Source organism: Jaculus jaculus, chromosome 16, assembly GCF_020740685.1.
Source record: "Jaculus jaculus isolate mJacJac1 chromosome 16, mJacJac1.mat.Y.cur, whole genome shotgun sequence".
Taxonomy (NCBI): domain Eukaryota; kingdom Metazoa; phylum Chordata; class Mammalia; order Rodentia; family Dipodidae; genus Jaculus; species Jaculus jaculus.
The window spans coordinates 15,630,175-15,657,539 of NC_059117.1; the positions used below are offsets into that span (position 1 = coordinate 15,630,175).

A 27,365-nucleotide genomic window follows, 5' to 3' on the forward strand; every position below is an offset into this window, starting at 1 on the left:
ACTGGCTATAACACCCATAAGCCTGCCCCCAACAATACACTCCCTCCAGGAGGAGTTAATTCCCAAATCTCCATCAGCTAGGAACCTAGCATTCAGAATGACTAAGTCTATGGGGGCACCTGAATCAAACCACCACAGCAGCATTCATATTTAACCGGTCACTTCCTCCGTAATGTCGCCTGGGCCCTGACGAACGTGATGGAGATGACTCATCTCATGCTAGGCAGTTTGGCTTTCATTTCTTGCCATTCTGGTGGGTCTTGGGTCACTCTGGCATGTGCTGCCATGTGCAAAAAGCAGATTCTGTAGCCAAAAGTGAAGTAGCATGGATCAGAAGAGGTGAACATAGACATTTAGGAGACTTGTGATGGCCATGGCCTGTCCTTTTAGCCAAAGAACAGGAGACGCTTTGCTCTAGGGTCTATGACTTTCTAGGCTCTAGGCTTCTGACTTGGTTCTCACCTGGCATGCATGCATCTATATTCGTGCGTGCGCATGCGCGCGTGCGCGCGCGCACACACACACACACACACACACACACACACACTCACAGAGTTGAGAACCCCTCCTTCAGATTTTCCTCTTGCCTAACCCCTCCTCTCACCTCCCTCCAGGGGGTGATATAGCAAGAAATCCCTCACCAGACACAGCTACTCCATCTTGGACTCCAGCCTCCAGAGTGAGTCAAATAACTTTCTGCTCTTTATCAAATACGCAGTCTGTGGAGTTCCATTTTTGGGAGAGCGTTGCAAGGGCACAAATGCTGCAAGGCCAACTCCATATCTTGTTTCCTGAAGACTTTCAATTAGAATCTTTCCTGGGTCCAATAACTACTCCTAACTGGATAGCTTCCATTGTAAGCAGCCCGCCCTAGGTTGCAGAAGTGGAACCAACACAGAGGCTCATCATTTGAAGTCTACCTTGTAATATTTTAAAGTCAATTACAGACAACAGAATAAGCAATGCCAGCCTTTTTGTTGAAGGCATCAAACCATATGTTTAAAAGATTTTGATTAAAAACTACTTTATTCTGAATGATCTCTGACCATTTTGTTTAGCTCAACAGTTCTATAAGTCTTATTTCCATGTATGCTGGTGGGAAAGGCAGAGCCATTACTCTGCAACAATAAATTGACCCCAATCCTGGAAATCTGAATTTATTTAGGATTATAAAAAGTCTAAACCAACAATAGGCAACATAAAAACCACTATGCATTTACTGAAGTTTGCAAAGCTCTAGCTAGAAAAACACAGTTGATATCAAGGTCATTCTAAGAAAATAGCAAAAAAATGTTGTCCATCTCATGCAAAGGAGAGGAAAAAACAGAGTAGGATTACTTGTGCTGGAAATAATCTATTCTCTCAGGTATTAGAAAACATAGACCATATATTTTGGCAAAAAAGAAAATATACTTATTTGAGACATAATTTTTAAAACCTAACATCAATTCCAGGACAACTTCAGGGGTGTGACTGGGCTGACATATGAAAAGCTACGTGTGGACTCTTAAGCAAACCTCTGAGCAGCCTGTGTTGTGAAGGGTAGGCTCATGACGCGGCTCTGGATTTCATGGACACACAGGACATGTTATTAATTGCCTTATTCAAACATGAATTGGAGAGAAAATCATTCTTGGGGTTCACAAATCACAGAAGGCTTTTGGAACACAACTTCTAAAACTTAAATGTTTCCAATCTTGCAAAGTTTCAGTTGGATTCCTGTCCTTATAAAAGGAATTTTTCTTCAGCTTAGATTTTAAGAACAAATAGAAAGTAGACGGAATGTAAACTTACAGGAGCCACCAAACCTACAAAATGTGCCATTCTCACAATAGCATATAGCTCATTCTGTGCTGCTAATAACGTCATTTAATTCCAACAACAACAACAAACTTATAAAATGGCTCAAAAGAAACTAAGCAAAAGAATCATATTGACTTTTGGAAAGAGAATAGTATTGTCCCCTAACCAGCAACAAGATGAAGATTTCTTTCATTTGGTATAATTGATACCATTTTGATAAATATCAGATTAGCTATTGAACAAAATCCACATTGGCCAACACATAAAAATACTCTTTCTTTTGATAATTTCATGAAGTCAATAATATGATCTTTATACAGCTATGCATTTGCAATATAAACAACCAGAATCCAGATAACAGAATTATATTTACAACCTGACTTTAGTATTTTTAAATTGTTTTTCTCCATATGCAGGTCAGCTGACTGAATTGTTGGAAATCCCTGCACATTTTATCACGCCTGGGTCAGCAGTATATTCTTGGCTTCACAAACACTGATGTTGAAAATTGAACATCTGGTCTTCCTTTCCCACCCCCTCCCTACACCATTTCTCTCCCCCAAATAATCAACATTTTCTCCTTTGTGTCCTTGGCTTGACTAACATTTAAAACTTAGTTTGGTGTACATTATATGTATTTGGGTGTTTGGGGAGCCAATTTGATACGATTTCCAGTTCTGAAAATTTCCTAGCAGAACTATTTCCTGTTGTTCCTTTTTATAGAGCACTTAAAAGTATGAGCCCAGATGATTCAGATCTATTGGATTAATAGGTTACTAATAAGAGGAATTATTTCACTGTCTAAGGCCAGAACCTCTATTCCTTCCTCTGATCTATTATAGATGTCCTTTAAGGAGACCTTAATGGAAATTTCACCATAATGGTGCTCTAAACCAAGAGGTTTTGGAACCTTGAGTGAATGCCAAACACAATGTGTGTATAACATGGCATTTCCCCCTTTCTCAGCTTCAATCAGTTGCTCAGGATGATCTGTATGCCTAGTATTCTAGAATCACATTCTTAAACCAAATAAAATGGTTACTTCCTCTACTGGCACTTAAATGCCCTCCTTGAACTACTGCTGATTTTAACATGCATGGCATAGACCCAAAAACCTAGGATCCCACAGCATCCTCAAATACACCCAAAACATTAGAAAGGAGACCATAACCAGAATGTCTTGAATTCCATTTGGACCCTCCTAATTCCATTCTTTCTAAAAACAACTCATTCTTTTCTTTGTTATAATGAAACATTTTTTCACAATTCTTACCTCTCCAACAGAAGATGACTTTGAGATCAAGATGTAGGTTGTATATACATTTTTCTAATTCTCTAGCAAAAGATTTTGCTGTAGCTAAAAATATCAGGCATTATATGGGTGTCTACATTAAGTTGCAACTAAATGTTTGATTGAGAAGAGTATTTTGTGTGGGCTTTGCCTAGGATACTGGGATGTATTGGCATTCAACTGAATTTACTTCTGTCATTTCATTTCAAAGTAACTTTGAAAATGGAAATGATGCTTTTGAAAGTGGAGCTAAATTTCAACTTTTAAGAGATGCTGTAGATTTTTGAGGGAGCAAGGGTATGTGCCTGGAACCCACCATCCCCATGTGGTTTCCAGGCCTTAAAATTTATCTCATATGTTTAAAGTGTTTGCTATAAATTTGTGGGGCATCAGATTTATATCCAATGTGTTAACACTTAGATTAAGACCACACTTGCACACCTTTTCTTATTTATGAGCAATCAAATGATGTACTAACAAGAAAAATGACTTCATTATAAGGCCAACAAAGAAAATTGGCAATGTGATAACTCTTACTATAAAAATATGACATTTTATATTTCTAAACTCACTTTTTTAAGTGTGCCTTTTCTTCAAGGCAAGGCTCTTGGAACCACTTGGTGAGTATATATTGAATGTTTTACTTTGTTTTTTTCTGTGAGACAGCATGAAGTTCATCCAAATTGAACCATGCCTCTACCACATAAATCACTGGGAAACTCTGGTAACTTTCCATGTGATTCAGTTAAATCCTTTAAATACACAGGAGAATTTACTTGCTTTGGCATATTTCACCATATTAGGAGGAAAACCACTCTCCAGGGACATGGTGGTTAATGAGACTAGGCCAAAAGCAGATGTCCTAAACTCAGTTTTGTTAGCTTAGGCACTTTCAGATGGTGTTTCTCTTGGTCAAAAGTTCCTCAAGAAATTTCCTTTCTGTGTCCTCAGAACTCCTATAGGCATCCCACAACATCTTTAAAAGAGACAGCTTTTCCTTTCACAATTAAAGATAAGAATTAAACATCTGAGAACATGTGATAAACCCAACCTTGGATACTACTAGAATTGATAAGTTTTCCCATTTTTCAATTTGCCCAGGCTGGACCACCCATCACATATCACTGAATTCTGTGAACTGGGATGAAATTCCACCCTCTGGAGGTGGCTGATATTTTACGAATAGTATAAGCCCTAAAGCACTCTTAAACCTGAACTTTTCCTATCCTCCTTCCTATTTCATCAAGTTCTACTTTTTCAAATGATAGTTGGACCTATTTGCACATCCTCACCAGCATTCTTCCACAACCCTCTTGGCATTTCGGATGTCAATGACTTGAGATCCAAGCCGGGAAACCAACTTGGTGCGTCCTTTACCAAGAAGTTCCTGAAGGGCTCCTTTGACCAGAGCATCAGATCCTCAGTTTCCCAGAGACAGCAGCTGTGGTGATGAGCTTGGAGCTAGGAAGGTACGAAGGGCTCATGAACAGCTTTGTCTTACGGGACTAGGTTATTGAGCTTGCCTGAGAATTGGCTTTGGACAACTTCTTTTTAGCCTTTTCCTTACACTTGTTTACTGGGTGTGATGGTGTATATTAATTGTCAATGTGACAGGATTTAGAATCACCTGTGAAGGACTGTGTACATTAGTTTAACACCTGTGCATGTCTGTGAGGGATTATCTTGTCTAGGTTAATTGACATGGGAAGACCCATCTTAACTATAGGCCATTCCATGAGCTGGGATCTTGGACTGTATAAGAAGGAGAGAGTTGACTGGACACCAGTGTTCACTGTGCTGAATGTGACCAGCTTTCTCAAACTTCTGCCACCATGCCTTTCCTGCTGTGAAGGAATGTAACCTGGAATTGTGAGCTCAAGCAGACCTTTCCTCCTTTAAACTGATTTTTGTCTGCTATGTTGTCCCAGCAATGAAAAAGCGACTGATGTACTAGGTGTTCGTCTTTCTTGGCAAACTTTCTGCCATTTTCCTTCTTTGCTGCCTTGGGAATCATTATGAACCTTGGAGATCAGTGGCATCCACTGAAGCTTCAGCAAGACGTCAGTCGATAGAGCAGACACCATGCTTTTGAATACTCAGAGGAAACAGTGTCCTGTGCCTTAGAAATTTTGCAGTGTGTCCATAGGTGCTCAGGTTGACTTGAACCTGAAGTGTCCATCTGTGAAATATTATACGTTGAAAGCTTGGCCTCCAGATAGTGGCCCCAGTCATGGAGGTGTGATTGGGTCCTGAGAACTCTGACCTAACCAAGAATTGGTCCACTCATGGATACATAATTGGATTGAAGGGTGTAGAAACATCTAGTGTACAGGTCTTGCTGGAAGAAGTAAATCACTAGGGGTGTGTTCTTGGGGTCTATATATTATGCTATGCCCATTTCCCCTTTCCTTCCTTTATGTGGGATTCTATGTTCCACCACACCCTCTCTTCCTGATATTCTGTCTCACCTGAGTCCTAAGAACAAGCTACCCAATCATAAACTGGAGCTTCTGAAACTATGGGCCCAAATAATTTCTGCTTCTCTCAATTTCTTTCTCTCAGGTTGTTGTCATGCAAAAAAAGGCTGACACACATAGCAGCATACTGGGGAGATGGCCTAGCAGTTAAAGAGCTTGCCTGAAAAGCCTAAGGACCCGTGTTGGACTCTCCAGAGCCCACATAAGCCAGATGTACAAAGGTGAGGCAAGCACAAGGTCACATGTGCCCACTAGGTGGTGCAAGTTTCTGGAGTTTGATTTCAGGGGCTGACACCATGATGTGCCAATTCTCTATCTGTCTGTCTCACTCTGTTTCTCTAAAAAAAAAAATTAAAAATTAAAGTAAATACAAATAAAATACAGGAAAATAGAGTAGACTGAGTCAAGGATGGATAGAATATCATGAACTTTAAGTTATGACAATACCATAATGCAAACTAGTATTTCCCCTGAAAGACTTCACCTACTCAAATCAACAAATGGCTGAATACTGTAAATATTTTCCTGGATATGAGGGAACTTGTCAAGAATCTTAGGGTGTTCTCTGCTAAACATAGTGAAAAAGTACATCTGCTAGAATCTACGGAGCCACTGGTGACTCCACTCCTTGGGGAGAGTTGATAATCTATATTTTTAGATTAAATGATATAGAACAAGGAAGGAAACCAAGGGGGCATTTTCACTGTGTGTCATCTTAGTCTGCTGTTGTCATTCTTTTGGTAAAAAGTTTTAAATATCTTTGTCAATGACATAAGAAATGCTCATTTTCAGGATGAAAAGAGATATTTGGCATGGATCAAATATGATGTGTGGTAGTACAGAAGCCCAGTCTGTTGTGAGCCTGTGAACAAGCTTAGACCAATGAACTGAAGACGCTTACTCAAATGCATTGGTTAAGAGCATAGGGACTCAAGTCAGATGGACACAGGTTTGAATTCTGACTTCTGACTCACAGGTGAGTGGCTGTTTTCAGGTTATCCCTGAAGGGTATGCTGAGCCAAAAATTGTTCGAGTGATTAAACAACAAAGAACTCTTAGGAGAAAATGGTGTATGTGAGAAACAGTAGGGGAGGGAAAGATGCAAATTGGTGTCAGGTCAGTAACCCGAAACTCAATCTGACTATTGTATTTTATAATTTATAAATTTGTAATTAATTTTCCCCCTGAAACATGATATCATGTAGCTCTGAATTGCCTTGAACTTGCTATGTAGCTGAGGTTACCTTGCCTCATGAGTGCTGGAGTTACAGGTGTACACCACCATATTCAGCTCAATGTGGTTCTTCTTTTTAAAAATATTTTTATTTATTTACTTAGTGAAGGGTTAGGGAGAAAGAGAGAGAAAGAAAACTGGCATGACAGGACAACATTCTACTACAAAGGAACTGCAGATGCACATGCCACTTTGTGCATCTGTCTTTATGTGGCATTGCACTTAACTTCCTATTGCTGGGACAAACACCTGGCCAACAGCAGCTTATGGGAGGACAGGGTTTATGTCAAGCTTGTTGATTCCAGGGGAAGCTTCAGCATACTGGAGGAAGATGACTGATTCCATCATACATAGCAGAGAGAGAAAAGCCAAAGCCAGCAAGCATGTACAGCCGGAGCTCAGACTGGCTCTCTACATACCTTAGGGCTGGACTCAAGATTCACTTACAATGGCATACCTTTTCCAGCAAGCTACTGCAACCGTAAGTAGCAAGTTCATTCATAACCCAAAATACCTCAGGCTATGGGTGACATATATCTGCATTTACCCATCATATTCTACCCCTGGCCCCATAGACTCATGATCATCTCACAGTGAAAATTGCACTCAGTCTAACTTCAAAGGTCTCCATAGTCTTTACCAACTTTAACGTCGTTCAAAAGTCCAGTCTCCTCTGAAGTTCAAGACTGTTGCTTAACGGTGAGACCTGTCAAATTAAGACACGAGTTACATACTTCCAACACTTAATGGCACAGGGTAAACACTTCCATTGCACAAAGGCATAACAAGGAGAGATTGGACCAATGCAAAAACAATAACCAGTAGGCAAACATCAAACATCTGCAGTTCCAAGTCCAATATCTATAACCAGAGATGAGGTCTCTGGTTTTCAATTCTACCTCTCCAGTGGGCTGAGTAGCCCATGGAAAATTCTATCCTGTGCCAATAGCACTGCATTGCAGTCCTTCCATAGTCCTGGTATAACCAAAATATCTTTGGGTCTATACTGAAAACCACAGTTCATCTTCACAGCTCCAAATGATGGCCTTACTTGGCCTCCACATAAGAATTTCAACCCTGTTTCATGTTGCTGCATCATTCTGGCTCCTGGAACTGGTTCAACTTCATGCGATGGCCTTACTGAGTCTCCACACAGGGATTTCAACCCTATTTCACTTTGACACATCCCAGCAATGTCTCGAACTGTGTACACTTCACAACCTGCTTCCTTGAATCTTTAATGCTTCCAAAATTAGTTCCAGTTAAGCAGCAGAGTCAAATTTGTAAATCTCAAGGGAATAAAACTTGACCTTGAAAAGGATACTCCTTCACCAGTCTTCCTTCAAGCCACTTCCTTTCGAAAGGATTTGCATTCTTACTAGCTTGAGCCCTGCATGGCTCAGCCTCAAGGCATTGCTTCCATTGTTTTAATGTAAAGTAGTTTCCCCACCCTTGATAGTGTAATAGTCTTAACAATTGCAGTTTAAGCAACCTAAAACAAGTCTCTGTGCCTGAACCTCAAACTTACTTGAATTTTTCCTGTTATAAAGTACATCTTTTATATCACCGTGTTCTACACCTTCCACTAAGCACACCAGACCATTACGTAAACTCAACTTCGATCAAATTCTTAGGGCTTGGGCAAAATACAACCAGCTTTTTTGCCAGTAGTCCAGTTCCAACAAAACTCTTTCCTTCCCCTTTGAAACTCCATAGCCAACCCTTCACAGTGCACAATTCTTTCTACATTTGGCATTTTCAAACTCTCCCTAGAATAGCCCAACCAAGTTCTGTGTACAGCACTGCAAGGCTTCTCCAGTCCAAAGTACCAAATTCTTTCACATTCCTCCTGGAAACATATTGCAAATGACCAAAACCCACATGGTCAGATTCATCACAGCAATGACCTCACTTCTCAGTACCAATTTTTAGGTGCAGTTATTGTCTTGTTGCTGGGACAAACACCTGACGAAAAAAAGATTATGGGAGGAAATAATTTATTTTAGGCTTACTGATTCAAGGGAAGCATAACCATGGCAAAGGAAACTTTCTCACTCCTTCTTACACAGCAAGGACAGAAAAACTGACACCAGCAAGCACAAATAACCAGAGTTCAAACTGGCTCTCTATATGCCTTATGGCTGAACTCAAGATCTGTTCCCATGGACATACCTCTTCCAGCAGGCTGCTGGAGACTTAAGAAGCAAGCTCAATCTTAATTTAAAAACAACCAAAAAGCAACCTCATGCTATGGAGGATATGCATCCACATTCAAACTGCCACATGTAGATACTGGAGAATTAAATCCAGGCTAGCAGACTTTACAAGTAAGTACTTTTAACCACTGATTCTTAAGGAGCTCTGATGTGTAAGTCATACTCCAGAGTTTATCTAGAGTGGAGAAAACTGAGATTTTGGTTATTCATTAGCTAGTAGGTGGCAGTTCGGGAAGGAACTCTTGAGTACCTGGGTAGAGGTATGCTGTCTTTGAAGAATCCTGCAGCCAAACATGTGGGAAACCAGGCCCATCCAACTTAGGAATGGTGAAGACCAGAGAGGACCTTGGTGAGGTACCCAGAGTGCCCACTTAATATATCTGGCCTAACCTTTCTTCTATAGAGAATGGGCATATTCATCTTCACCTCAAAGTATTGAGATTATGAAATGAGTATAATATGCAAATGGGCAGATCCAGATAGAGCATGAACACTGTCCATTATTTTCTTTTGCTTGAACTCCACAGGACAGAGAAAAGACTTCTTCATTGACATTGGATCTTCATCTGTCTAGAAAAGGGTCAGACCCACAGAGGACACTCAGTGTTTGAAAGCTTCATGGTAAGAAAACCACAGAATACATGGGAAGACTGGCTGGTCTCAGTGTGGAAGTGGACCGTGGTGACACAATCTGTGTCTTCGTGGTAAGAAGAACAGTACAGAGTGCATAGGAAGACTGGCTGGTCTCAGTGTGGGAGTGGACCATGGTGACACAATCTGTGTCTTCGTGGTAAGAAGAGCACTACAGAGTGCATGGGAAGACTGGCTGGTCTCAGTGTGGGAGTGGACCATGGTGACACAAATAGTCTGCATCTGCCAAACAGCAGAAGCAGGGTTCCCAAAAGGAAGAGGAGAAGTCCATAAAAAGGATCAGTGGGATTTATTAAAAAGACTTATTAGATACAACCAAAACCACTTTTCTGTATGTTTCATGATGAATTATTTAGTCTAGTCTAGTGTTCCGGGACCTTTTAACATTCTAGAAAATCATCAGTTACTTAAATCTTAGTTTATGTGGGGTATAGATAGTAAATTCAGCATTGTTGACTCAGAAACTCAGGAATTTCTAAAATATTAATCATTCTGTGGTAGTGATTACATGTTAAAAATAAATAATAGATTTTTATGAGAGAAAGTTCATTTTCTAAAACAAAAGAGAAAATAGTGTGTCATTGTTTTTTATATATCTTCAAATTTATTTAATGTCTGGCTTAAGAAAGACAGATGGATTCTTCTCTCTGCTTCTGAATTCAAGACACTGCAATATGCTGTTTGGGTTAAGTATATAAACAAAACCCAGCCTCACACTTACATACTTGGAAAATTTATAATCTTTTTAGATAAGTTTCTTTAATAATACACCAACACTGTACACTTAATTCATTTCTTAAAGGAAAGCTGGAATCTGGAAGTTGAAACCATGTAATTGAACATCTCATACCTTGTTGTAGTCACTCCAACATCTGCCTTACATTTTGGGTTTATCTTTTATTACATAGGATTTTGAACAAGATACATTGGAGAATATTAAAATGGGTAATGGAAGAAATTCTCATGATAATTAATATTCCTTATCTGTTAAAGAAAAATTTATAAATTCTCAGGCTGGATGGAAATCCAAAGCATTCCAAAACTCAATTTCAATTATGAGCATAAATTTGTACTTTTCCTTTAATTAGTTTTGAAATTGGAATGCTATACCTGACTTTCCTAGGCTGGGCCAGGAACACTGCTCGAGCAACATCCTTTGTTGGCCCCTAACAGAAAGCACTTGCTGGATTCTGTTTCAATGATCTGTCCTCTTCACTAGATCCCTGTGGCATTTGCTCCTCTGGAGAAGAGCTAAGCATTCAATCTCTCCAGCCTTAGCCCCTCGCAGAGTACTTTGCTCATTGAGAGAATGACTGACTATGTCTGCAGGAATGATGAATGCACTGACTACAGAGTACTTGTGATAACCTTGGCATGGTGGCACACACCTGTGATCCCATCGCTCAGAAGGCTAAAGCAAAAGATCTTGAATTCAAGGCCAGCCTGGGTTTCATAGTGAGACCTGTCTCTAGAAAGTTTTTTGTTATATGTAAAGATAAGTCCTACATATGATTAACAGTGAAGCACAGTTGAAGAAAATTGTTTTGCCCACATAGTATCCATGGGAACAGGAGGACGCAAGAAGAAACAAGTTTTCCAAGATAAAGGTAAGGGCAGAAGACAGATGCCATGTGGTGGGCAGCGGAACAGGCAAGGACAGATGGATTGGATCAATGCTAGTCTGTGAGGGGAAGAGAAGGAGGACTGAAGGGAAATTGAAAAAGTGAAGAATGAGAAATGAAGACCCAGCAGGAAAAAGGAAGAAGGAATAAGATCAAAGGATTGCAGGGCTGGAGAGACTACTCAGTGGTTCAAGGTGCTTGCTTGTAAAGCCTACCATCCTGGTTTCCACTCCCCAGTAACCACATAAAGCCAGATGCACAATGTAGCACATGATCTGGAGTCTGTTCGCGGTGGCAAGAGGCCCTGATGTGCCCATTCTTGCACTCTCTCTCTCTCTCTCACACACACACATACACTATATATATGCATATATCAAAGGACTGCAGAAATGTCAAAGCAGAAACAACCAGGACCCAGAGTTTTTTCACTAGTGATATAAAAGCAACAGCCAGGAGCAGCAATATATTTGCTTCCCAAATTCCCAAAGCTTTGTCCCAGATATTGGCTCATTTCTCTCAAACTCCTTTGTTTACTTGAACAATAAATTACATGTACAAATCGATGTCTTCTGGGCAGAGGCTTTACACAAATATCTTCCTCCTCACTTTCAATATGCACTGACTATCCTCATCTACAGGGTCACATTTCCAGTTGTCTATATCTAGTCAGCAAAGCAATTTCATTGACAAAGGTTCTCTGTATTTATCCTCTGTGTCCAGGACCCATGATTATGCAGGAGAACTTTGTCAGGCTCTCAGATCATTGGCAAGGCTAGAGTGCAGTAACTAGATAGCCTTTGGCCAACATGGAACACTACTATACGAGCTAGTGTGTTCTGCTGGATTCTGATTCATGGAAGTTGAGAGGTTTCTCAGCTAGGTGGGTGGCACAGGCCCATAATCTCAACCTTGCAACAGCTGAAGCAGGAAGATTGGAAGTTCAAGGCCATCCTGGGCTACATAGTAAGTCTGAGACCACCCTAATGTACACAGCAATACTCTCTCTCAAAATTTAAAAAGGCAGTTTGTTTAATTACGAGACTCCTTCCTTTCAAAGTTGACACACAGTACTTATTTGTACATTTTTAGAGACGCCATAACATTTCAACACATGTGCAGAATGCATAACATTAGATAATGGTAACTGGTTTTATCTATCACTCAGACATTTATCCTTTCTTTTTCTGGGAATATTGACAATTCTATTCACTAGCTATTTTGGAATATTCAGTTGTCATCAAACATGGTTATTCTACTGTTCTGTGGATCATTAGAAACTATTCCTTCTGCTGGGGATGTAGTTCAGTGGTAGCACTTGCCTAGTGTGTGTGAGGCCTTTGATTCAATTCCCAGTTCAGAAAAGAAGAAAAAAGGAAGGAAGGAAAAGAGAGAGGAAAAGGAAAACATAAAGCAAGAAGTAAAGAAAGAGAGAGAAACAAACAAACAAAGAAAAGGGAAAAGGGGCACGGCAGGACTAGGCAGGACGAAGGAGTTATTCCTCCTATCCGACTGTGCCCTGTAACATTTAACTTGATATTCTGTCTCCATCTTCCCACAAGATTGTTTTCTCTGACTTTCTCTCTCCAATCCTACTTCTCAATGTCTAAACCATGATAAGATGTTGCTACTCAGCTCGTTTCATGACTGTCTCTCTCTAGCGGAGCAGTCGCCATCGAGGTGAGGACTCTCCTCTGTTGCTCAATAACAAATCTCCAGCAATTAAAACAGTATCTGGGGCATAGTAGTCACTCAGTGAATTTTTCATTCTTCTTTTATTTCCTTCTGTTTTTGAAACAGTGTCCCACTCTATCCCAGACTGACCTAGAACTCACTCTGTTGCCCAGGCTGGCCTTGAACTCAGTGTGTTCCTCCCACCTCAGCCTTCCCGAGATGTGTGCCCCTACACCTGGCTGTAAATGTTTCTTTAATTAATGTAAGAAAGACAGGATGTCAGTTGGGTTGTTTCATGTGTCTTGATCTCCTCTCTAAGCTTTCAACACACCAAGCCATCACTGAGACGACATTCTGGTACTGTTAAGCTTCTTTGACTCAAGTCCTTGACACAACTTGAGTGTTTGGTGTCTGGAGATAACACGGCAGGAGCAGACTGTGTTTCCAAGGTTCCGTCACTCGTAGCAACATCACACAGCTATACACAAAGTGCCAACTTGGGGAACTGTTCGGGGGCCTGGGCAACATATGGTTTCCATTTCCATGCAAAAGCAAATGATCAGATACCAACACAAGGCTCTGCTTCCTATAGGAACTGGTGGCCATCAAGAGAATATAATATGCTTTGATAGTTCACTAGTGATCTGTATTTAGGGGTATTTGCTATCTTTTCTCTATAATAGAGAAATAATAATAAATAATTTTAATGAACATTTTAGGCTGTGGCTTTTTTTGATATTTAGTTGTGTCTTTATGGAACATATTTTAGAAACCTAAGTATCAAATAAAAATTGCCAAAGCTGTTTAAGTCTCTTGATAGCTAGCTCTAAATTTCTTCCCAAAGAAATAATTTGAGTCATGGAGAAAATATCATTGTGACCCAATGAATATTTAGATCATATAAATGAGTACTGATGTTTTAGCAATGAATAATTCCATCTAGAGTTTAAGGTTCTCTCATCTCATTCAGAGTCATCTCTCTATAGCCTAGGACTCAAGTGATGGTAAATAAGCATTTGTTGGATAAATGAAAGAACACTAGTAAGGTTTCATTGGGAAAGAGATTTTCAATCAATATTCTAAACAATTAAAAAATTTCAAATTAGTTCTCATTGTTATTTTGCCAATATACTTATCGGGGTAAATACTTTGGTCATGAAGTTCAGATCCATTTTTTTTAATTAATGAGTTGAGTATTCACTCAATACTAGTCATTGTGAATTATAGCTATTGTGATTACAGATTTGAGTACACATTTTTTTAATAGTGAAAAGTAGAAAAGGGAGATTTATTCAGTGTTCCCACACTGGGAAGATGAACAAAGAAGTCTAGTGCATTTTCTTTCACTGAATGAAGTCCAATTTCTTAAGTTCAGTCATTCATAGCTAAATTTTGAAAGAAGCTGGCATTTTACATCAATTTTAATCATAAACAATTGTTATTAGTCAAGGCTTTCCAGGGAAACAGAACCAACAGAATGGACAAATATATATTATACAGGGGATTTATTAGACTTGCTTGCAGAAGACAGGATGGGTAGTCCAACAGGGGCTGTCCACAGGCTGAAGAGTCAGAAAACCTGGTATGTGCTTAGTCCACAAGGCTGGATGCCTCATCAGCTCCAATGACACCAAAGACCTGGAGGAATCCTGGATAACAGCTGCTCTTCAGTCCACACTGGAAGGCTGAGGAAGCTGGGTGACAATGTCCATGAAGGATGCCAGTAACAGGCTAGATGCATGTACCAGCAAGTACACGGCACCAGGCCATAGGCCCTGTGGTCTCTTGAAGCTCCTGTATGTATAGTCCATTCCTGGACAGGCCTTGCACTCTGGGAGAAAGTCTTACTGGTTCTATCCATCCTTCCTGGAAATGTCTTCACACACCTGTTCAAGAGGCATATCTCTTACCTGATTCCTAATTTGATCAAGTTGACAACAAAATTTAACTGTCACACAGGTCTTACCTTATATAGTTTGGCTATGAACAATTTTATTTTATTCTTCTTCTTTATATAGTTATTTATTTGAAAGAGAGAAAGAGGAGGAGAGAGAATGGGGGCATCAGGGCCTCCAGCCACTGCAAACAAACTCCAGACATGTGCTCCCCTTTGTGCATCTGGCTTACATGGGTCCTGGGAAGTTGAACCTGGGTCCTTTGGCTTTGCAGGCAAATACCTTACTGCTAAGCCATCCTTCCAGCCCAACAATTTTATTTTATATTGAGTATTACCTAAAGGCTGTATTCTGATTGAATATTTTTAACTTCTAATGATTCAAATAAAAGATGACTTTTCATGAAATTGACATAACATTTATTTTACATATTATCTTGAAAATTATATATTGAAATTTTAGTAACAGTTTGACGAATTAGATTTCTTTCCTAGATCCATTATTAAAAAAAATAAACTGGGGAGGGCTGGAGACATGGCTTAGTGGTTAAGGTGCTTGCCTCCAAAGACTAAGGACCCATGTTTGACTCTCCAGATCCCACATAAGCCAGACATACCAAGCTGAGTCAAGCACAAGGTCTCACATGCCCACTAGGTGGCAAAAGAGTCTGGAATTCAATTGCAGTGGCTAAGGCCTTGGTGCACCAATTCTCTTTCTCTCTCTCTAAAATAAAAACAAGAACTGGGGAGCTGGCTCAGTAGTTAAAGGTCCTTGCTTGCAAAACCTGGCATCCCAGGTTCAATTTCCCAATATCCATTCTCACTCTCACTTTTTTGATCATTGGGGTCAAGGTGAAGAAGAGCTGTAAGAAGGGTCATCTGCCCCGCTCAGGAGTATTCAGTCAGCACGAAGCCACCAAGGGCTCATGGCTTCAGTTGTTCAAGCCACAGTAATCTGTGGAAGTTCATGGTGCCATTAAGTTTTTAAGAAAACAGAAAAGAAGTGAGAGATGACATGGTGTTGCTGAAGTGCTCAGTTTACATATGAGAATTTCTAAAAATTCCATGTATTCTCCCCATTATTTCACAAAGTTTGGGCATTTTAACCCCACCCTGAATGTTATTTCATTGTTGTAGATATTTTTATTTATTCATTATGTGGTGAAAATCTTGGCTGTGATTGCTAGTATAGATCAAAATAACCATGAGTAGTTTTTGAGTGTTAAGCATCATCTTGTTTAATCCTGACAACAAACTCTCCTGACTCCATTTTATACACAAATAAGACTGTTTTCAGGTACATGATAGTTTGTGATGAACATGAACCCAGGCCTGCTGGATCAAAGCACAACATATAGTTCAACTCCTGGCCATGCAGCCTCTGGATTGACATGATCAGAACCACCTGGGAACTAACTAGAAATGCAAATTTCAGGTCCTGTTGAGACTTACAGGGTTAGAATCTGCATTTTATAAACACCCTAGGTAATGCAGTCCATGTACACACTAAAATGTAAAACATCACTCTAAACCACTGTGACTCCATGTTTTCTCAAGCTAGTTTTTCAAAACAGGAGTCTTGAATCACTTTTTTTTTTTTTTTCGAGGTAAGGTCTCACTCTAGCCCAGGCTGACCTGGAATTCACTATGGAGTCTCAGGGTAGCCTCGAACTCATGGCAGTCCTCCTACCTCTGCCTCCCGAGTGCTGGGATTAAAGGCATGTGCCACCACGCCTGGCTGAATCACAATTTTTATGACACTATTTCTATCAAAGACTTTTTTTCTTTTAAATACTCCAAAGTTTTGACCCTACAAGTTTGACCCAAAAGGCATTTCTACTAAGTTGCTTGGGAAAGTTTTGGCAGAGCAGAAACAATCAACACAAAATAAAACCAACAACAATTAAAGCTGCAAGCAGTAAAATCTGCTATAAATGAAAATCTGTCTAAAAGATCATGTCATGTTGGTCATACTGGATCTGCAAAAATTGGCTCAAGAAAAAATTAGACTTGGTAGAAGTAATCAACATGAAATAAAATTGTCAACAGCTAAAATTGCTCATGGCGAAATGAAAGCAAGAATGATGGAAGAATCAAGAATTCCTAACATACACACACACACATCACACACACACACACACACACACACACACACACACACACACACCAGCAAAGCTCAATTCAGAGCATTGAACTTATTAGAAATAGTCTCCTTTAAAAGGTCACTCACAAAGGCAGAGAATAGTTTTACTAATTACTATATTAACATGTATGACAATGTTAACTTTCATGAGGGCAGGAGTTAGCACCCGACTTTTTACTGCTATATCCCAGCACCCAGAACAAATCCTTCAAGCACAACCGTAGCTTAGTTAAACTAGTGCCAAATACGATTTGAAATTTGTAGGAAAACTAATTTGATAAGAATTTCAGAATCAGGGAGTTGGATAGTTGGCTCTGCATTTCAAGACGCTTGCAAAGCCTGCTGGTCCAGACTCAATTCCCCAGTTATCTGCATAAAGCTAGCAAAACATGGCACAAACACCTGGCATTTGTTTATAGGGCCAACAGACCCTGGTGTACACACACACACACACACACACACACACACACACACACACCATAAACCACACAAATAAGTGATTTTTTAAAAAAGTTTCATAATCAAATTGAAAATGAAAAATATTATGGAAATGGTTTTAATGTGTATTTCAGATTTTGAAAGAAGTAAAATTACCCAGTGGTATTTGATTCACAAAAGCCATTTTATCTAAGAAAAACTGTATGAAATGATTGTCAATGTCAGCAAGATTTGGATAAAAAACAATTGTAAATATGTGTCTAAGTGGGCTGGAAGGAATTGCATGATGTACTTGATCGAAGGGTCAAGTCAAACTAGTTGCTGGAACAACTGGTATCCCTTCCTTCTGACCACAAAGCTTTCTTATTCTGAACCTAACTAAGCATAACATCTTGCATTGGATTTTTGTTGGTGCCAAGTAGGATCTTTTTTTTTTAGTTTATTTTTTAATTGAGAATTTTACTATATACACATATTACAAATTGGTCATATTCTCATTGAGTTATACTCTTCTGTTCCCTCTTTCCCAGCCTCGTTCCACTGAGAGCCTCCTCAGCAGGGTCTCTGGCGGTCCCTGTGGAGGATGAATGCACCTGTCAGTCCCTGTGGGTTCAGTGTCTCAGAACACACCTCCACTCTGTGACTCTTACATTCTTTCTGTCCCATCTTCCCCAGTGTTCCAGAGCCTTGAAGGGTGAGTTATGAGTTTACTTTATTGTTAAGCTCTCTGCAGCCTCTGATCGTCGGCTTTCCACAAGTTTTGAGTCTCCTCAATATCTATTGCTCTCTCTATGGAGGAGGTGCTCTGATTAGCAGTGAGAGCAGTACTTCATCTATAATGTTTCCCAAGAAGGCTTAAATTTTTTTAATTAATTAATTAATTTGAGAGGGAGACACACAGAGAGAATCAAAGAGAAAAAATGGGCATGCCAAAGCATCCAGCCAACTGCAAATTAACTCCAGATGCATGCACCACTTTATGCATCTGGCTTACATGGATCCTGGGGAATCAAACCTGGGTCCTTTGGCTTTTTAGGAAAAAACCTTAACCACTAAGCCATCTCTCCTGCCCTAAAGAGGATTTTTTTTGATCCCAGTATATATGCCCTTATTATTTTAACCCAAGAATGTGTTGACTCCACCATATAGCCTATTAAAGTTTACCAAAGCCGAGAGGAAGCTTTCAGCTCCGTAGAGTAACTTTCCAGTATCTGAGAGAATTGTCTATTAGTTACAGTATAGTATATCCTTTCTAACATTTCTTTATTTGCAAGAAAAGAGAGAGTAAAAATAGAGTGGGCATGCCAGAGCCTCCTGCCATACAAATGAATTCCAGATACATGCGTCACTGCATCTGGCTTGATGATACTGGAGAATCAAATCTGGGCTGTTGGGCTTTGCAAGCAAGCAGCTCTAACCATCTCTGCAGCCATTAGTATATCTCTTCTTATTAATTTATTTGTACTATGGGCGTGTATGTACACATGCATGCACCAGTGTTTATTGCCACATGCATGAGAATGGTTTCTTCTGCAAATGTAGGTTCTATCTCTTTTGTTCCAACCTTCTAAAGGGCAGGATACTAAGGGGATAGCCACAGGCTGTCACTGGGCAGGCTCCGCGGTGGAGTTTGTGGGTTGCAGATGAGGGTGTCGCTTTGAACTAGATGAGCAGAGAGAACTTTTCCAACATGAGCAATTCTTTTGGACACGAGCGAGCTGTTGGCCATGTTTTCTGGCCGCTGCTCTGTATTAGGACACAACGAGTGCCGAGAGCCAGCACTGGCTAGAAAAGCTTGAGCTCAGCTTCCAAGAGCTCGGCTCTCCCAGCGCACTCGCTCGGTGATTCAGACACAGGCTGATCCAGCAAGCCCGGGAAGCCAGCGACCACTGAGGTTTGCAGCACCTCCTGTTCAAAACAGCTTGTGTTCATCGCTTTTCTTTCTTTGCTGCTGTGTTTGTTTTAGGTCAAAGGCAGGATACACATGCTGGAATAGCTGTCCATGACTCCCGCAGGCACCCCTAGGGTGCCCTGTAGACATTGCTTGACCATCTCATGCTAGAATATTCGCATGAAAACAGGGCTAATCATAATGACATGTAGTGGAGCACAGTGTGATGAATAATTCTCGGACTGGTCTGTTCTTGGCAGGACAGCCCGAGAGAGGAGAGGAAAAGCAGAGTTCAGAGTCGCAGCATGTGGGGTTGAGTATTAAATTGAGAAATCTCATTTAACACTACGCTGTAAACCATTTTCCAGTAGGGGGACTGTCCTTGACATTGTTTTATATGTCTCACTTACTCAAGCCCTCCATTAATTCACTTTCAAAGTATACCTTCAACAAGCTTGGTACAAAAACAGCTCTCAGATAATAAAGGCTTTGGTTCTACTCAGCGACTTTGAAATGACAGCCCTTAAATACACGATTAAAAGTTGTCATTGAAGCAGGACACCCCGTGTTCTGCTCTGGCCACTGCAGATAAATGTACCCCATCATAGGGAAGGACATGTGCATACAGCACAACACACACACCACATTAAACACACAGACAAGCCAGAAAATACCTCATTGGAGTTTACTGCTGATGAATAAGGCTTTATGCATACATGGGATAGGCATAGAGCACGCATCACCTTATTTTACAAGGAAATGGCCTGCTGCACTAGGCTGGCCTCGAGCTCACAGCAATCCTCCTACCTCTGCCTCCCCAGTGCTGGGATTAAAGGCGTGCTTTTTTTCATGGCTTCTTTTCATGTTTTTTCTTCTTAATTTTTTAATTTATTTGTAAGTAGAATGAGAGAAGAGAGACAGAGATAGAGGGAAGAGAGAGTGAGACAGATTTTATATACATATATATGTGTGTGTGTGTGTGTGTGTGTGTGTGTAGAGAGAGAGAGAGAGAGAGGGAGAGAACAGGTATACCAGGGCCTCTGGCTGCTACAAACGAACTCTGGATGCATACACCATCATGTGAATCTGGCTTTATGTGGGGAATCAAACCTGGGTCATTAGGCTTTGCAGGCAAGTGTCAACCGCTAAACCATCTCTCCAGCTCTGTAATTTATATTCTATATTCTGACACTTCAATGTCAGAGTCTTGCTGACATTGTCCCTTGCAGAGCCAACCAATCCTTAGACACCGAACAGTTGATAGCAGCATGCATTTCAAACAAACCAACCCATCAGGGCCCAAACCCCACTTGTGCCCTTCCCTGGGCTCTCAACCTCAGGAATACTCTACATGTCTCAACACCCCGGGGCCACAGACTAGAAAACCAGGGGTTCAAGCCTATACCCCAAGTATGCTGAAGTGGTTGACACAAAGACAACTCAGCTTCATGAAAGTCAAGATGACTGTTTCCAAAGGTTCTTACTACAGATTCGATATGTAGGGAGATGTTTGGCTCTGGTTTACATCTTCACCTGCCCCAAAACGGGATTAATTGTCTTTTCTGGGGCTAGAGAAATGTCTCAGCTCTTACGTGTTCATTCTGCACAGGAATGAAGGACTGAGGAAGGCTGTTCCCACGTAAGTTTCAATCTCCAGAATGCAGAAAAACAGCTGCTCGTAGCCCATAGACATCTGTACTCCCTGACCTGTGGGAAGCAGAGACCACAGAGCTGCTAGGGCTCATAAATGGTGAGCGTTGTCATTAGTGAGAGACTCTGTTCCAAGTTCAAAGTAGAGGGTGAAGGATGCAGGGGAACATGTGATGTACTCCTCCAGGCACAACAGGAGCACCCATGGGACACCACGTTAGCACATCGATATAGAATATGCCACATACATACCACACACACACCACACACATATATATACACACACACACACACCACAGTATACCACACACAACACCCACACCACACATACCACAACACACACCACAACACACACACACACCACCACACACACTACACACATGCAATTTTTTTTCCAGTGCCAAATTCGTATTACCGAATTTGTCGTCAGATGTGCTGCGGTCACACCACGAGGCTGGCATGTGTCACAGAATTTGGGACTGTCTGCCGTGACCTCCACATACAGGGCTGCTCTCCTTGTTTACATTTTCCATCTCATTGCCCATTCACCTCCACCCTGATCACTGCTGTCTATTGCTATGTAATATTTCATCCAAACTAAAGTCAAGTTCAAACCAAAATAAACTGAGTGTATAATGTGGAAGGAGCTAGCAGCAGGTGGGCTATTGATCTAGTCAGCTATGGCTTTTCACTGAATTTGGATTTAGGTTGGGAGATTCAATCATTCCCAGCAACAAAATGTCGAGTTTACAACGTGGAATTTCTATAAAATACTTCCCAGCTTCCATATGCTGCCACTGATCCAAGGACCTAGAAAAATGAACTCCCCCAACCCCCTCTAGCAAGGCCCAGAACCCCTCTTATAACAGTATCTGCAGCCTAAAATATACCCTCTGGGGAAATGTGCCAGTGTTTTTCTCCTGAAAGGCCTTCACTGCTACTGTATAGGTCAAAAGCACAAAGGACTTATGGTCCCCATGAACAGCACTTAAACCAAAGCTCCTGATGTCGGCATGTGAATACTCCAGTCACTAACTGGTTAGATGGAACATGTGCTGTCCCAGGTTGAGCTGCTCAGTGGAACGAACCTTCTGGTGTCACACTAGTAACTTGCTTGACTATGAACTCTTACCTGTACTTCCCTTCCTTCGCCTTCTTCCATTCATACCACTGTTTCCTGAGACCACCTCCATCAGAGCCCTTGTCTTATTATCAGCTTCAAGATACCATTAGTGAAAGACATTCATTTGGGGGTTATAAGTTCTGCTTTTACAAAATGAAAGGTGACCTTTGACGGTATCATTCTTGTAAGATGAACACATCACATGTGCCCAGCCCTCCGCTAGGTTCCTCTACCTAGACAGCCAAGCCCCATCCTGCTCTTGGCCTCCTGTGTGCTGTGCTTTGGAGCCACAGAGCCCAGGGGTGAATCCAGCTCCAACACTTGGAATGATTTATTCTCCAAGTCTCAGTTCCTCATCCGAGTGGCAATAATTGTGTGCCTACCTTAGAGAGTTAAATAAGATGGATTTTGGAAAGAACTTAATATAGATCTGCTACCAAGAGAGTGTTCAGTAAGTAATAGGTTCCCTTATCATCCTGCTAGTCTCAGTTTCAGTGACTCTCTCTTCAGGGACAGCATGTCTGACCAAAAAGTAAAGGTCTCTCATATTGTCACAAGCGTCCCATTCTTCCCAATATAACCCTCACTACTGTCTCGTTATTTAATGCCCGACCTCCATGAATACATAAATAACCTCTCATTCCATTGCTCCATGAAATTATATTACATACTTTCTTGTCTAACATATGTACATAAATCATATATTTGTATGGACGTATAAATGTATAGATGTACACATGTGTATTAGTTTTCTATTACAACATATTACCACACATGAGGTGGCTTAAAGCAGCACAAATATAGACGTTCTCTGTTTTAAAGGTAAAACCAAAATGTTGAAAGGATCACACAGGTTCTAGAGGAGAGGGTTTCCCATGCCTCTTCCAGCTTTTTGGTAACTTTAGCATCCCTTGCGTTGGAGCTGCATGCCCTCCCTCTCCCGCCCAGTCTACCTCTGAACTCACGCTGTCTTCTTTTCTCTGCCTGTGTTCTGCACATCTCATACAATGGCCAGGCTTTCAGATGAGAAGCCCACCAGGCACCCTTGTGCTAGAGGCCAGAACGCAGAGGACTGCTTTAGGAGGGAGATACCATGCCTTGCTTTTCATTATCTGGTTATAAGAAGTGACAAAACAAGTGTCTAAAAGAGTGTATAACAAAAATCGCTCATCCTCCTATTCAGGTATAACAACTATGACCATTTGATGTCAGTCTTCCAAAGTCTCGTAATACAATATAGACTGTAATACTCTTTTGTTGTTTCTCTTTTTTTCCTCCTTGCAAAATTGGGAGGGACCATATAAACAGTAGAAATTGATGAATCTCCCAAAAAATTTCCCCCCCAAAATAAGTGATCTTGATATGTATAGCAAAAGCGGGATGGATAGAAAATGTCCCCCACAGCCTCGTGTGTGATGACAATGAGGGAAATGCATATATATATACATATATATATATATGTATATGTATATGTATATATATAATCATATATATTCAGTATGAGATATATATGATATATATGTGATATATCATATATATTTCATACTGAATCCCCAGCTGGTGGAGCCTTTTGTTGATGGAGTCTTGCTGGAAGGGTCATTGTGGGCAGGTCTTGAGGTTTATTAGTTCAGCCCCATTGTATGCTCATAGCTAGCTTACTCAGACTATGTCTTCCTGGATGGGTAACAAGATCTGACCACCACCACCCCATCCTACAGGCCAGTGGTCTGCTCTTACCATGATTTCCCAGCCATGATGAACCCTCCCCTCAAAACTATAAGTTGAAATAAACTCTTTCCTTTCATACGCTGTTTCTGGGCAGGTGTTTTGTCCCAGTAATGAAAAGGTAACTGATGTGGATGTTTCATGAGCAAGGTGAGAAGAGATATCTGACCTAGGCTTAGCTGATGTACAGAACAGAACCTGAAGGTACCGCTGTCTTGTGAATCCCTCCAACCTGCAATATCATACTGGAGTTTCTACTTATTGGTCCATGACCTTGAGCATGTTAGAAAGCCAGTATAGCTGCCTACCTTCAAGGCACGAAATATCATTAGTACCTAACCTAGAAAATAGGTAAGAAATGGACATACCTTTCTCCTTCCAACCAACATTAACTTTTCTTTTAAATTTTTTTGTTTATTTTTATTTATTTATTTGAGAGCAACAGACAGAGAGAAAGAGGTAGATCGAGAGAGAACAGGGGCCCCAGGGCCTCCAGTCACTGCAAACAAAATCCAGATGCATGCGCCACCTTGTGCTTATATGGGTCCTGGGGAATGGAGACTCGAATCAGAGTCCTTAGGCTTCACAAGCAAGCACTTAGCCACTAAGCCATCTCTCCAGCCCCTCTTTTAAGTATTTTTTTATTTATTCATTTATTTGAGAGAGACAGACAGACAGAATGGACTCATCAGGGCCTCTAGCCACTGCAAACGAACTCCAGATGCATGCGCCACCTTGTGCAACTGGCTTTATGTGGGTCCTGGGGAACTGAAACTTTGTCTTTAGGCTTCACAGCAAATGCCTTAACCAGTAAGCCATCTCTCCAGCCCCTAAGAAACAATGTGATACTAAAGTACAATAGCTTGAATGTGTGTCTCCTCCTGTAGCTGATGATGGCAAATAATGTTGCTGAGGAAGACAGGAACTGCTTTGAACTCCAGTAGGAGAGAGTATGATAATCATTATTTTTTTTTCCTTCTGATCCCATAACTAGCTTGGCTAGATAGATGTCAAATAATGGCATTTGGGACTCATCCCATTCCCATCTCATTTATACACTATTGCATTTTATTCTTAGAAACCATGTCATCCGAGAGTGACAGGGCTTGGAGTAGGAGGCAGCCAAACACTGCTTAAAAAGCAAATGCTAACCAAAGATTCCTCCTTTGCTGAGGGCTCTTCCCCCTACTCTCACTTCTGCTGGGTACTGATTCATTTATCACAAAGCAAGTTCAGAATAAACTCCGCCCGTTGACTAGCTCGGGCTCCACGGCTAGTCACTTTGAAAACCTCTGTAACCTGCTTGGCACTCGGCACTTACTTTTAAGTATTAACTTACATAACCTTTATCTATAGCTTATTCAGAAAAAAAGAGAAATAAAAACTAAAGTGCACAGTAAAGGCTTGAAGCCCTTGCTTTTTAGAGGCAAACTTCAGAAAGTAGATAAAACTATAGGAGGCTTTGTATTCTAGAACTCTCTCTACCTAACACTCCCTCTGACTCACACCCTCAAAATGACTCAACTTCTTCCCTGTCTCCATCAGACTGTTGGGTACATGTAATCCAAGAGGATGTAAAACTGTTGATAGAAGAAAGATCAGAAACAAGACTACCCTCTCAAATCGACTTCCTTTTCACCAGTATACAACTTAAACAGAAATGGCAGATAAGCTCAACTTTTATTAACTTAAGCACAGAAGAGAAACTTGAGGAAGAGAACTAGGTGGCCTCAGAGAACCAGAAGGTTTCTTGAAGGTGATGGCAGGAACCCAAGGAGTGTTGAGGGCCAATTGGGGAGTGCAACATTCTAGTACCAGATGGGCTGTGCTCCCTGGCTGGTACAAGCTGCTCTTCATAAGCAGCAATGAGCTTGACTTTGAAAAATGCCTTCATTACCATCGATTTTCTGAAAATTTAAAGTCCTTTAAATGGCTTGATATGGATTGCGCTTAGTCATACACTGGTCCCTAGATTGCACCCTTAGGCTCATGTTTGACCCTGAACATGATAATGAGCAATAGAGATATTCTGAGCACCTGGATCCCATAATGTGAATTCACCTCATGTTGACCCATACAGGAAGGGCTACTGCCGGGCATGGTGGAGCATGCCTTTAATCCCAGCACTTGGGAGGCAGAGGCAGGAGGATTGCCATGAGTTTGAGGCCACCCTGAGACTACATAGTGAATTCCAGGTCAGCCTGAGCTAGAATGAGACCCAATCTCGAAAAACAAAACAAAACAAAAAAAGAAAAGTAAAGAAAGGCTACTATTTCCCTTGAAAGGAAGAATATAATTGCCTGGTATGGTGGCTCATGCCTTTAATCTCAGCACTCAGAAGGCAGAGATAGGAGAATCACTGTGAGTTCGAAGCCAGCGTTGTACAGGAATAAGTTCCTCATCAGTCTGGGCCAGAATGAGAACTTACCTCAAAAAACAAAACAAACAAACAAAAAAAAAGAAAAGAAAAAGAAAAATGAAGAATGGAGGCAGTGCTAATAGAAGGCCAGGGTAGGCTTGTATTTCAAGTCAATATACAAGGAATGTTCATCAAAATTGTTCATGATGTAAGCATCCATTTCCTTCAGAAGAAGTAAACAGTTGTCTGGAAAAAATTTAAATATTTCTAAACTTCAATTAAGAAAGTTCTTTCAAAATACTTTCCCCAGTGGAGGGAGCATCTTAGATTGCAACAACTATGTTCTTGCTAAGATGGCATTTCTGAAAAAAAAAAAAATCAAGTTTAGCTTTCATATTCTTATTATCAAAAACATATCCCTAGGCAAATATGGGAGAAGCCAAAGTAGCAGTTACTTTCTCCATGTTGGGACAAAATACATGGCTAGAAGCAGCATATGGAAGGAGAGTGGAGTCCCTTTCAGAGGGAAAGCATGGCAGGAGCAGGAACCTGTCATCACAGCAGCAGGGAGGAAGTAAGGAAGAGGGAGCAGTGGGCGGGGCTGACCTACCAAACCTCAGGCATACCCCGTACACACTTCCTCCAGTGACACTCCACCTCTTAAAGGTTCCACAGTCTTTCTAAATAGCACCAATAGCTGAGGATTAAGTATTCAAACCCAGGAGCCTATGGGGGCATTACATTCAAATGACCATAGAAATAAAAAACCAGAGTAATCAATATAAGTAATTTTATCTTCATCATCTTAATGCAATATTAAAAAAATCAAAACTAGCACAAAATCCATAATAAAAATAGCAGCATTGTATCTTAACAGAAATATAGGACCAGCTATGTGCTGAACTGTATTAGAAACCTGAAGGAAAAGAAAAATCAATAGCATTTATCCCACCTCTGTTTAAAGTTTTGATAGTCTGTCTATCACAGATTATGTAAAATTAACTTCGATTTAAAAAAAAAATGTTACATTAGGGACTAGGGAGATGGCTGGCACTTGCTGTGCAAGCATGAAGGCCTGAGACTGATTTACAGCACTAATGTAAGAAGCCAGGTGTGGCCATGCGTATGTGTACCCCAATGGTGCGGGTGGGGGAATGAGGAGGCTCACTGGGGCTTG

At 40.8% G+C, this 27,365-nt stretch overlaps 1 long non-coding RNA gene across 2 annotated transcripts in view; it reads left to right on the forward strand.

Annotated features, from left to right (window-relative positions):
- LOC123455274 overlaps positions 1 to 27,365 on the forward strand; it is a 66,467-nt gene that overhangs the window by 25,524 nt on the left and 13,578 nt on the right. Inside the window, exons 2-6 of one of the 2 annotated variants that reach the window (XR_006633806.1) lie at positions 5,657 to 5,792; positions 6,364 to 6,547; positions 7,111 to 7,286; positions 9,549 to 9,642; positions 17,971 to 18,134. This is a non-coding gene — a long non-coding RNA (uncharacterized LOC123455274). The remainder of the gene's footprint in view (positions 1 to 5,656; positions 5,793 to 6,363; positions 6,548 to 7,110; positions 7,287 to 9,548; positions 9,643 to 17,970; positions 18,135 to 27,365) is intronic. The other variant, XR_006633807.1, reaches the window with a different exon arrangement.